The 10,725-nt window shown below is 31.8% G+C and overlaps 1 long non-coding RNA gene across 1 annotated transcript; it reads right to left on the minus strand.

The window, feature by feature from the left end:
- Positions 1–2,240: 2,240 nt before the first annotated feature.
- Positions 2,241–4,448, minus strand: LOC148762056 (uncharacterized). Its single transcript, XR_016027114.1, has 3 exons — positions 4,102–4,448; positions 3,372–3,454; positions 2,241–2,504 (listed from the first exon to the last, which is right to left on the minus strand). It is a non-coding gene; the product is annotated as an uncharacterized LOC148762056 (long non-coding RNA).
- Positions 4,449–10,725: the final 6,277 nt, after the last annotated feature.

The following is a 10,725-nucleotide window of genomic DNA, read 5'->3' on the forward strand; positions in this document are numbered from 1 at the left end:
GTTGATGCTAAGCCTTGCGGGGTTTCAATCGGCATTCGGGGTAATGAGTGCTTATCGGAACGTCGCGGCGGTTGTCACGGGCCCGATGGGAGTTCCGGCTCGTGACAGATTTTGTCGAGGGTTGCTTTTGGATTTGCATTCTTAGAAATCGAAGGTCTACAATCTTGTATATTTTCAGTTATTTTAGGGCCCACCTGTCATTGTAGAATATTTTTGTATACCTAGTTTAGTGTGCTATTATATATATGAATTTATTTTGCTCTTACGCTACAAAAATTGTTTATGCAAGATTCTATAAATATTGTTTTATAAAAAAATAGAATATTTTATTTAATATTTTTATTTAGTTTGATTAGTCATAATTTCATTTTAAATGGATGATTTAGATTACTAAAATTATTTTTAGATAAGAAATGTATATTTTTCGATCGTATGCTGTATTTTCACCAAGTTTCAAAATTTTTGAAAAAAAATGAGCAAGATACCTTTGTGTGGTAGAAATTACTTTTTGTTTGTTTTTTATTTAAAAATAGTTTATACTCCCTTAAAACATGATATTTAGTAACTGTTGCTCACAGGGGAGACGTAAACTTGATACAAGAGCCTTGTGAGGTTTCGGTTGACATTCCGGGTAATGAATGTCTATCAAGACATCGCGACAGTTGTCACGAACTCGAAGGGAATACCGAGTCGTGATAGTATTTAACCTTAACGTGTTTCATATTTAATCACGTCGGACATGTTTAAGACACGAAAATACGAATTGCCAAGTATAGGGTAAGGATATTAATAAAAAAGTAAAAAACCAAAATAGAAAATAAATAAATATTTAAGTAACAAAGAAGGAATAAGTTGAGATAGATGCATTAAATAGAAATACAATAAAGGATAATAGATTTATGTAGGAAAATAAATATAAAATATATAAATATTCAGCTTAAAAACCAAAAAACAGATTTGAATAGGAAGGAACAAAGAAATATTTAGGTATAGAGAAATAGAAGTAAATAGATAAGAGAAAAGAAAAATTATATACATATGTTTAGTCATAAGAAAAAATAGACTAGGCAAGAAATAAAAATGATAATAAAATATGTAGTAATAAGAAAGGGAGTTAGGTAAATGAAAAAGATAGATTTAAAATATATTTAATAAAAAAAAAAGGTTAAGTGAGCCAGAAAAATAAAATTTATTTAGCCTTAAAAATAAATATATTAAGATATTTATTCACAAAAGGGGTAAGTTAATTAAAATATACATATAGATAGTGATAGAGTGGTTAATTTTGGGATTAATTTTGATGATGGAATTTCATCCAAAAAGGCAAAGAGTTGCTATTTTCGGGATGACTTTCTTAGGAACGGAATTCAATTAAGGTTTTTTCCAAAGTGTCGAGATAAATCCTAATTTTGTATTCTAATATTTTGATTAATTCAAGCAATTACCTTAAAATTTATAAAGAAATAAATTCATATAATGTTTTATCTAAATTAAAATTGATATACTTATTTAATCAATTTAAACAATTATTGCAAATAAAAGATTAGTTGTTTATTCAAAAAAATATATAGTTCAATAAAATAAAATAATATTGACCCATAATATTAATTAAAAATGATCAATTTAAATAAAATCTTTCTTTAAATTATATATAGTAAAAATAAATGAGGTTTTTAATTGTATTAAACTATTAAATATACATATAAATTTTAATGAACAAAATTATATTCGTAAACATGCTCATATGACATCATTCATAATTTTATTTTGGCATAGCATACGAGATGTTTACTTTGTTAATGGGATGAGAACTCTGATGATGGGATTTCTTCGGAGAACTTGTAGAGATTAGTTCTTCTGGGGATATCCTTAGGTGAGGAAAACTCTGAGTGTCACGACCCGGAACTCCCATCGGGCCCGTGACAACCGCCGCGACGTTCCGATAAGCACTCATTACCCCGAATGCCGATTGAAACCCCGCAAGGCTTAGCATCAACTTCCGCATCTCCCCGGTGAGCGACAGTTATTAAATCTCGCATTTCAAGAAATCATAAGTTGTTTCCAACTCAAAACAATAAAAATATTATTTTCTAGCTCACTGGGGTATTTTCGTCATTTTTTTTTTTTGAAATTTTGAAATCCGAAAAAATGTAATATGTAAGTGGAAACACATATTTCATGATTTAAATTAAATTTTGAAGTATAAAACATTCGTTTAAAGTAAAATTATAGCTATTTGAATATAATAAAAATATTAAATAAAATATTCTATTTTCTTAAAACACAATATTTTCAAAGTCTTCCTAAAATAACTTTTGTAGCGTAAGAGTAAAATAAATTTATTCATATAGTAATAAAGATAATTAAAGTATGAAATTTCGTTTACAGTGACACGTGGGCCCCCAACTAACCAAGAAGGTGTAGAGCTACGAACCCTTACTTCCTATGATGCAACTCCGAGATTAATTCTCGTCTTAATCAACTATCAACAAACTGTCCTGAGCCTGAAAAATGGATAGGAAGAGGGGTGAGATTAAATAATCCCAGTGAGTAAACAATTACCATCAAAAGCATCTAAAGCCGAGTAGATGGAGACAATATAAAAACGTTATATCTCAATAATGTTCATAACACAAAATTCGTTTCAATCTATACCAAATAATTTCTTTTCATCAAAATTTCCCCGACTTATGAATTTTTTTAAACTTGGCCCCTGCCAATATCATTCTCGCGGGTACCTTCGTCAAGGTATCCCACTGAGACCGCCAAGGCTGTTCAATGACCCATACCCATAAACATGTTTTTACATCTGACACACAGCCGTTCCTTGACGTTGGCTGAGTCTCACTCTCACGTGGTGGCCCGAACGTGAGGTGCACTCAAATCATACCTCAGGAGATACTTCACCCAACATCTCCCCCCGGAGGTAAGTATATAATTGAGTTACCGTGCCCCTCTCATAGGCAGTCCACGAAAACCCCCACCACTGCAGTGACCGTTTAATATACCACCAGACTCATAAAAATTCCAGTAGCATAATATGGCGAATAAAATGTAATCCAGTCTACCGAGACCAATCCAAAATTGTTCATATATTTCATGCCAACCCCAAAAATTTAGCCATCATGCTACCATAGTGTCATAAGCCCCAATTTCAATAACATATAAAATCATAAATTTCAACACAGTCTCCATATACTCAATTTTCCCAAAACAATATTTGATTTCAAAACCAGTATAAATCTCATTTTTATAAAAAAAACATTTTAATTGGAAAACATAATAGTTTATAATTTAAATTCACCATTCAATAAAAGCATCAAACAAGTATAATTACTCTAGATATTTAAGACGATAAATTGTCCACTCACAGTTCTAGGAGTCGATGTGCTCCTAATCCCAGTCTTCAAGCACAATTTTGGTACTTTACCAGTGTAATTTGCTCACCACCTATCTACAATGTACAATACATAATTCACCACATCAATGCTTGACCATTATAAAATCAATTCAGGCTCGATATATATGCATGATATGACATGCAACTTATCCGACTACTGCTTAAATGCGGTGCTAACCTAATTCGGCCTATTACTCGATTAAATTACTAACACGTCCAATTTAATCTCAAATTAATTTTTTTCAGTTTCTATACCTCAATTGCACCCAAATTGACTTAATGTCCCTCAGTGTGGTGCAAATTATCAGTCTCGATAACAAATTACGAAAATACCCCTAATGGGTAAAAATTCGTATTTTTGCTCTGAAAATTTCTATTATTTTTCTAGACTCATAATTCATCATTATTCATCATAATTGCTCAAGTAAACATCAAGATCATCAGCCAATATTCCCCTAGAAAATTCAGCCAATAATGGTAATGGAGGAAAATAAATTCTTTTCTTGTTGTTTTGTTCCTAAATATGCTAAACTAACTTAAAACACTAACATAACTTAAAATCAAATTAATCTAACAAGTTTCTCTCTCCTAACCCATTTTTCCAGAATTGAATTCATCCTCAAATCACATGATTCAACCATGGAAAATGATGAGAAATGCATGAAAATGATAAATCTTAAGCTAAGCTTGAAAAATCATACCTTTAAACACTTGATTCCTTGAAAAATCACACTTTTTCTTTGAATTTTCTCACTCTAGGGTTTGTTCTTATTTCTCTCTCTCTCCTGCTGGTTTTGGCTGACCCTCCAAATGAAGAATTCTGGAATTTGCAAGCCTTTTAATAGGCTTAATAAAATATTATTATTTTATTTATTTTTTGAATATTTTATTATTTTATTTTTTTCTAGCCATCTTTTTGACTTTCTTTTTCCACCACTCAATCCTCTTCACTTATCCATGTCTTCCATGAAATTTCTAGACTTTTCCAAAGTTTTGGTGGAGCAAATTTTTAAAAATTACACTTTTACCCCCGTAAAGTGAAAAATTACATTTTTACCCCAAAAATTGAAAAATTACCAAAATGCATAATTTTCACTCCTTATACTCATATCATGCTCCATTTAATCAAATTTGATCTAAATTCTCTCGAAAAATTCAATTTCGTCCTCGAGTGGTAAAATTACGATTTTGCCCCTAGATAGTGAAAATTCTGGTTTGACTCCGAATTGATCCTCGAACTCCGAATTACCATTTTGAGTCATCCTTGAACTGTGAAACTCTTAATTTCACCTTAAAATTCCTATTTGAACTAGTTCGAGGCTTAATCGACTCAATGATACCATTAGGGGCAATATCGTCTTTTAACGATTTCTCGAACTTCTTAAATATACAAACATTCTATCGAGCATGTGAATGACATTATAATTATTTTACAAAGCAGGGTTTGACACTGAGACTTCACCAAAGCATTGAGATAGTCTGCTAATGATTTTTTGATACAAGGTTTTCGCTTCACGTTATTTAAATTGATAAATCATGACATCATTTCATAATTGCATCATGTGTATCCGTAAAGCTGAATAATCAAACTTTGGTTTAAAAAATAATAATAAAATTAATAATAATAAATTAAAAAGAAAGATTAGGAAGAAACAAAACATGTAAAATCAAGAATAAAAAGATACATAAGGAAATATAAGAATAAAACTAAAAGTTAAGGCTAAGATAGGATAGCATAGGATTAAAATGGTACGGTTTGTGGAACGGGTGTAATTGTCACTACCCGAAATTCCAATCGAGCCCGTGACAACCGTCGCGATATCTCGATTGACATTTATTGCCCGAAATGCCAACCGAAACCTCGCAAGGCTTTCGCATCAGTTTTACTTCTCTCTTGTGAGCAACAGTTATTAAATACCATGTTTTAAAGAAATATAGACTAATTTCAAATAAAAAATAATCAAAAAGTAATTTTTAGTACACAGGGGTATTTTGGTCATTTTATCCAAAATTTTCGAACCCTGGTAAAAATATGATATATGAGTAATAAGCATCCATTTCATGTCTAAAAATAAGTTTCGTTGTTTAATTCATCAATTTAAAGTGAAATTATAACTTTTCAAATTAAATAAAAATATTAAATAAAATATTTTATTTTCTTATAAAATAATATTTATAGAATTATGCGTAAATAATTTTTGTAGTGTAAAAGCAAAATAAATTCATATATATAATAGCACATTAAACCAGGTATATAAAAATATTCTATAATGACATGTGGGCCCCCAAAATAACAAAATAAACAAGACTATAGACCTGCGATTTCTAAGGATGCAAATCCAAAAGCAAACCCTCGACATAATCAGCGGTTTACAGACTGCCCTGAGCCTGAAATGGGTGAAAAGAAGGGGTGAGTTTTTATAAACCTAGTGAGTAAGCAAAATTCATCTATAACATCTAAAGCTGAGTAAATGGAGACAGTTAAATCATCCCATCATAATATAGTTCATAACATTCAAAACTCATTTCAATTCCTATAAAACAATTACATTTCATCAAATAATCAACAAGGCTTATGATTCTCTTAAAAACTTGGCTTGTGCCAAAACTCATACTCGGTGACACCTTGGCCCGAGCATCTAACCGAGTCCGCCAAGGATGTTAAAACGACATATACCCATAAAACATGTTTTTACTTTTAAAATATAGTCATTCCTTGGCGTTGGCTGAGTTTGATCCTCACGTGGTGGTTCGGCATGAAGTGAACTCTAAACTTTACCTTAGGAGATACCCTCCGCGCCTCTCGCACTAAGGTAAATATAACGGGGTTTATCGTACCCCTCTAATAGGTTGGTTCACGGAAACCCGCCCACTACAGTAAGCTAATCAAATAACCCACCAAATCAATAAACATTTCGACAGCATGACATGGCTAATATAATATTATCCAGCCTATCAAGGTAAAACAAAAACAGTTCATATAATCCACAAACCACAATTTCAGCCATTCATGCTACCACAATTTCATAAGCCATCAATTCAAATCATGTATATATATATAATACGAATGTATAGCCTCCACTTACTCTATTTCGAAAATCAACATTTAGTTTCAGAATAATTTATAAATCTCATTCATTTAACCAACATTTAAAATGTATAACATAATAATTTGCAAATTAAGTGCTTTATTCTTTAAAATCTTAAAACAAGTATAAACCACTTTAGATAATTAAGATGAACATCTGATTACTCACAATAGTAGGAGTTTAGAGTACTCCTATTCTTGGTCCTCGGGCACAATATCTTTACCCTTATCAGAGGGCTCACCACCTATACATAATACACGACATGTAATTCAATATATTTGTGCCAAACTGTTATAAAACTATTTCAGGCTCTATATGAATGCATGACATTGAATGAGAATTGTCCAAATAATCACTTAAATACGGTCTTCTACGTCGGTTCAATTATGATCGAATTGAATTGGCATTCGACCTAACTTGCACTATGCCTTGTTTAATTAGCCAAAACATCTAATTCAACTCCAAATATCTTCATTACACTTTCAATATTCCAAATACACCAAAGTACCTCAATGAGCTTAATTGTGACTTAATTCACCATAATCGAAATTCATTCCGATTTCGATATCCGATACCATAAATCATCAATTACGAGCTAATTAACATGAAATACAATAAAATCCATCACCAACATGTCACCTAATAAATTCGACCAAAGAGGGTTATTGAAGAACATGTGATTTTCTTGCTTGCTTTTCCTTCCAAACATCACAAAATGACTAAAAACACTAGGATATTATGAAATCTAGCAAAATTCATCACTAAAACTTCTCTCTCTAGATTTGGCCAGCAAAGGTTCCCTCTTGAAAACTTGAATTTCAGCCATGGAGAATGAAAAAGAATGCATGGGAAAGGTACATCACAAGCTAAAATAAAATAATCTTACCTTTGCTTGCTTCATTCCTTGAAATCCAACAATTTCTCTTGGATTTTCCTTCCTAGGGTTTGTTCTTCTCTTTTTCTCTTTGTTCCCTTGCTTGGCAGGCCATAAGAGTGTGAATGTGGAGGTTTTCAGTGAGTTTATATAGGTAATTAAAATAATATTAAAGCTTGACACTTGTCACCTTTTAATTGGTCCATGTTTAAAAACTTAATAATTAAGCATTTCATTCCCACCACATATAATCTCTCACTTAAAAAAATAATGGGTGAAATTCATGGATTTGACAAGTGTCATGGTGGTGTAAAATTCTAAAATTTTCAATTTCGTCCTCATGGACACTTAAAATGATCGTTTTGCCCCTATGTTCGAAAAAATGTCAAAATTGAAATTTTCACTTTTCAAATTCAAATAATGCTCTAATTAATCAAATTTAGTCAAAATATCATCCAACATTTCTATTTTGCCCTTGGGTGGCAAAATGACCATTTTGCCTCTACGTTATGAAAATTCCCGAATTAACTCCAAATCAATCCTCGAATTCTGAATCATCATGTTAAGACATTCTAAGATTCAATAACTCTCAAATACATCGTAAAATCTTTATTTAGCCTAGTTCGAGGCTTTAATCAACTTAATTGTACCATTAGGTACAATACCGACTTTTAACGATTTTTTGATACATTCACTTATGCAAACATTCTATCAAGCACATGAATGACATGACAAGTATATAATAGAGTAGGGCTTGACAATAATGGGGGTACTAATCCTTCCCCGTTCGTAACGTATTCTAGAACCCTAACTTTTAAATTCGCAAACTAGGTTATTGTTCTGTAAATGAGCCTAAAGTTAATTTAGGACTTTGTCGAATGGAACAAATTTAATAAGTGGCCAATCACACCAAGATGACAAAAGATTGGTGGTGACTCCCAACACTCCAAATCTAGTTGTCGGGTTCCCAGACTTGCGCGTTACGATAGCTTGACAACTCCACTGGAGAGGCTTTAAGAGTTGAGCCATTAATTAATCATACGTTATCCTAAGTTTTAAATAATTTAGTGTTTCTTTTAATCTCAAGAATTTACTTTGTGCATTATTGTTTGTTGCATTTATTGTTTCATTATTGTTATTTTATTGCTTTTAATAATTGTAGATGTTCTAGGATAGAGGGACTTAAGATGAGTGGTTAAAGATCGGTCTATTCCTTCACACACATGACACTATTTGCATTCATGCATGAGCCTTATACCCGGGCTCTATCCTCATTAAGAAGGGGTTAAGTAGCTACGCTCTCATAAGGTGATAATCTTTGTATGGGCTAGCGAAACACTTCCACTCAAATTGAACCTAGTCAATTTGAAGCCGACAATGGATAAGGACCAAGGTGCCTTGCTAATCCGAGTGGGACATGTTGGGAATTTTGAGAATATGGTGCCCTAGAAAGGAAGTGTATTCTCATACTTAAATTCATTAAATTAATTTGTAATGAAAGTACAATTTGATAATAAGACAAAAAGTTTGTTTCAGTAAGCATTCAATATTTAGCTATTAAAGTACCATGTTCTATTGAGATATTAAAATACATTTGTATGAAGAGTCATACATAGGAGACATGTATTTTAATTGAATCTAAAAATTGTTCACAGCCATATAATAAAGTTGGTCACCTTATTGTTGTCATGACCCGGAACTCCCATCGAGCCTATGACAACCGCTGCGGTGCCTCGATGGGCAATCATCTCCCAAAATGCCAACCGAAACTCCGCAAGGCTTAATATCAGTTTCTCATTTCCCCCGATGAGTAACCATTGCCAAATATTATGTTCCAAAGGATTTTGAACTATTTCCAACTTAAAACAGATAAATTAAAAATTTTTGTCTCACAGGGGCATTTTGGTCTTTTTCTACTGAAAATTTTGAAACCAGTTAAAAATGTAGTAAACAAGTACCAATCGCATAATTCACAATTAAAAATAAGTTAAAGCATCTAAAACCTTTATTTAAAATGGAATTATAATTATTTGAATATAATAAGAAGATAAAACAAAATATTCAATAAAATATTTTATTTTCTTATAAACAGTAATTTTGGAGTTATGCGTAAATACTTTTTATAACATAAAAACAAAATAAATTCATTCATACTATAACACAATAAACTAGAGTATTTAAATTAATTTAAATTTACAATATCAAATGAGCCCACATAACCAAAATTAAAGAAGCTGTGAACCTACAGTTTGGAAGATGCAATCCAATGGAAATCCCCAATGGAACCAATTATCTACAGTCTACTCTGAGCCTGACATGGGTGGAAAGGAGGATGGTGAGATTATAAAATCCTAGTGAGTAAACAAACATCATTTAAATAAGCTAAAGCCGAGTAAAATGAGACAATTAAAATATCCCATCATTTTTAAGTATTTCACAATTTGAAAATTTATCCCAACCCATACAAACGGTTGTATTTCATTTAATTTCTCATTAAGGCTTATGAATTCCATAAACATTTGGCTCATGCCATCAAATAGTACTCGATGACACCTTGATTAAAGGCATACACTTGAGCCCGCAAAGGCTGTTTAAATTTCATATACACGTAAAACATATTTTTAGTTTGAAAAACACAGTCATTCCTTGGCGTTAGTGGAGTTCATCATCATGAGGTGGTTCGACGTGACGTGAACTCTGTCCATACCTCAGGAGATACCTTACTCGCCTCTCCGACCGAGGTACATATATATATATATATCCGGATTCTGTGCCCCTCTAATAGGCTGGTCCACAGAATCTGCCCACTGCAGCAAGCTAAACCCACCATACAATAAAATTTAATAACATGATATGGCAATTATTGTAATTCATAGCCTTTCAAGACTAAATACATATTTCATACATTTCAACACAAATATCAATTCAGCCATTCATGCAAATATTGTCATAAGCCATTCGATTTCAAATCATAAATTTACAATGTAACAAGTGGTCTCCAATTACTCTATTTTTCAAAATCATTATTCGATTTCAAGACAATTTATAAAATCCTTTCATGTAAATACATTTTGTTTGTAAAACACAAAGATTTACCATTTAAACTCCTTTCATAATATTTCACCAAAATCGATTAAAAACATACTTTAGATAATAAAAATGATGGTAAGGTTACTCACAGTACTAGGAGTTTGATATACTCTTATTCCTAGTCTTCGGGCACAATCTCTCTACCCTTGTTAGAGGGCTCACCACCTATACATCATACGTGACACGAGTTTCAATAAATTGTGTCAATTTATCATAAACTATTTCAGACTCTCTAAATCTAAATGAATGCATGTGATGGGATGCAAAATGTC

The sequence above is a fragment of the Theobroma cacao genome, chromosome 6 (assembly GCF_053813885.1).
Source record: "Theobroma cacao isolate CCN51 chromosome 6, ASM5381388v1, whole genome shotgun sequence".
In the NCBI taxonomy this organism is placed as follows: domain Eukaryota; kingdom Viridiplantae; phylum Streptophyta; class Magnoliopsida; order Malvales; family Malvaceae; genus Theobroma; species Theobroma cacao.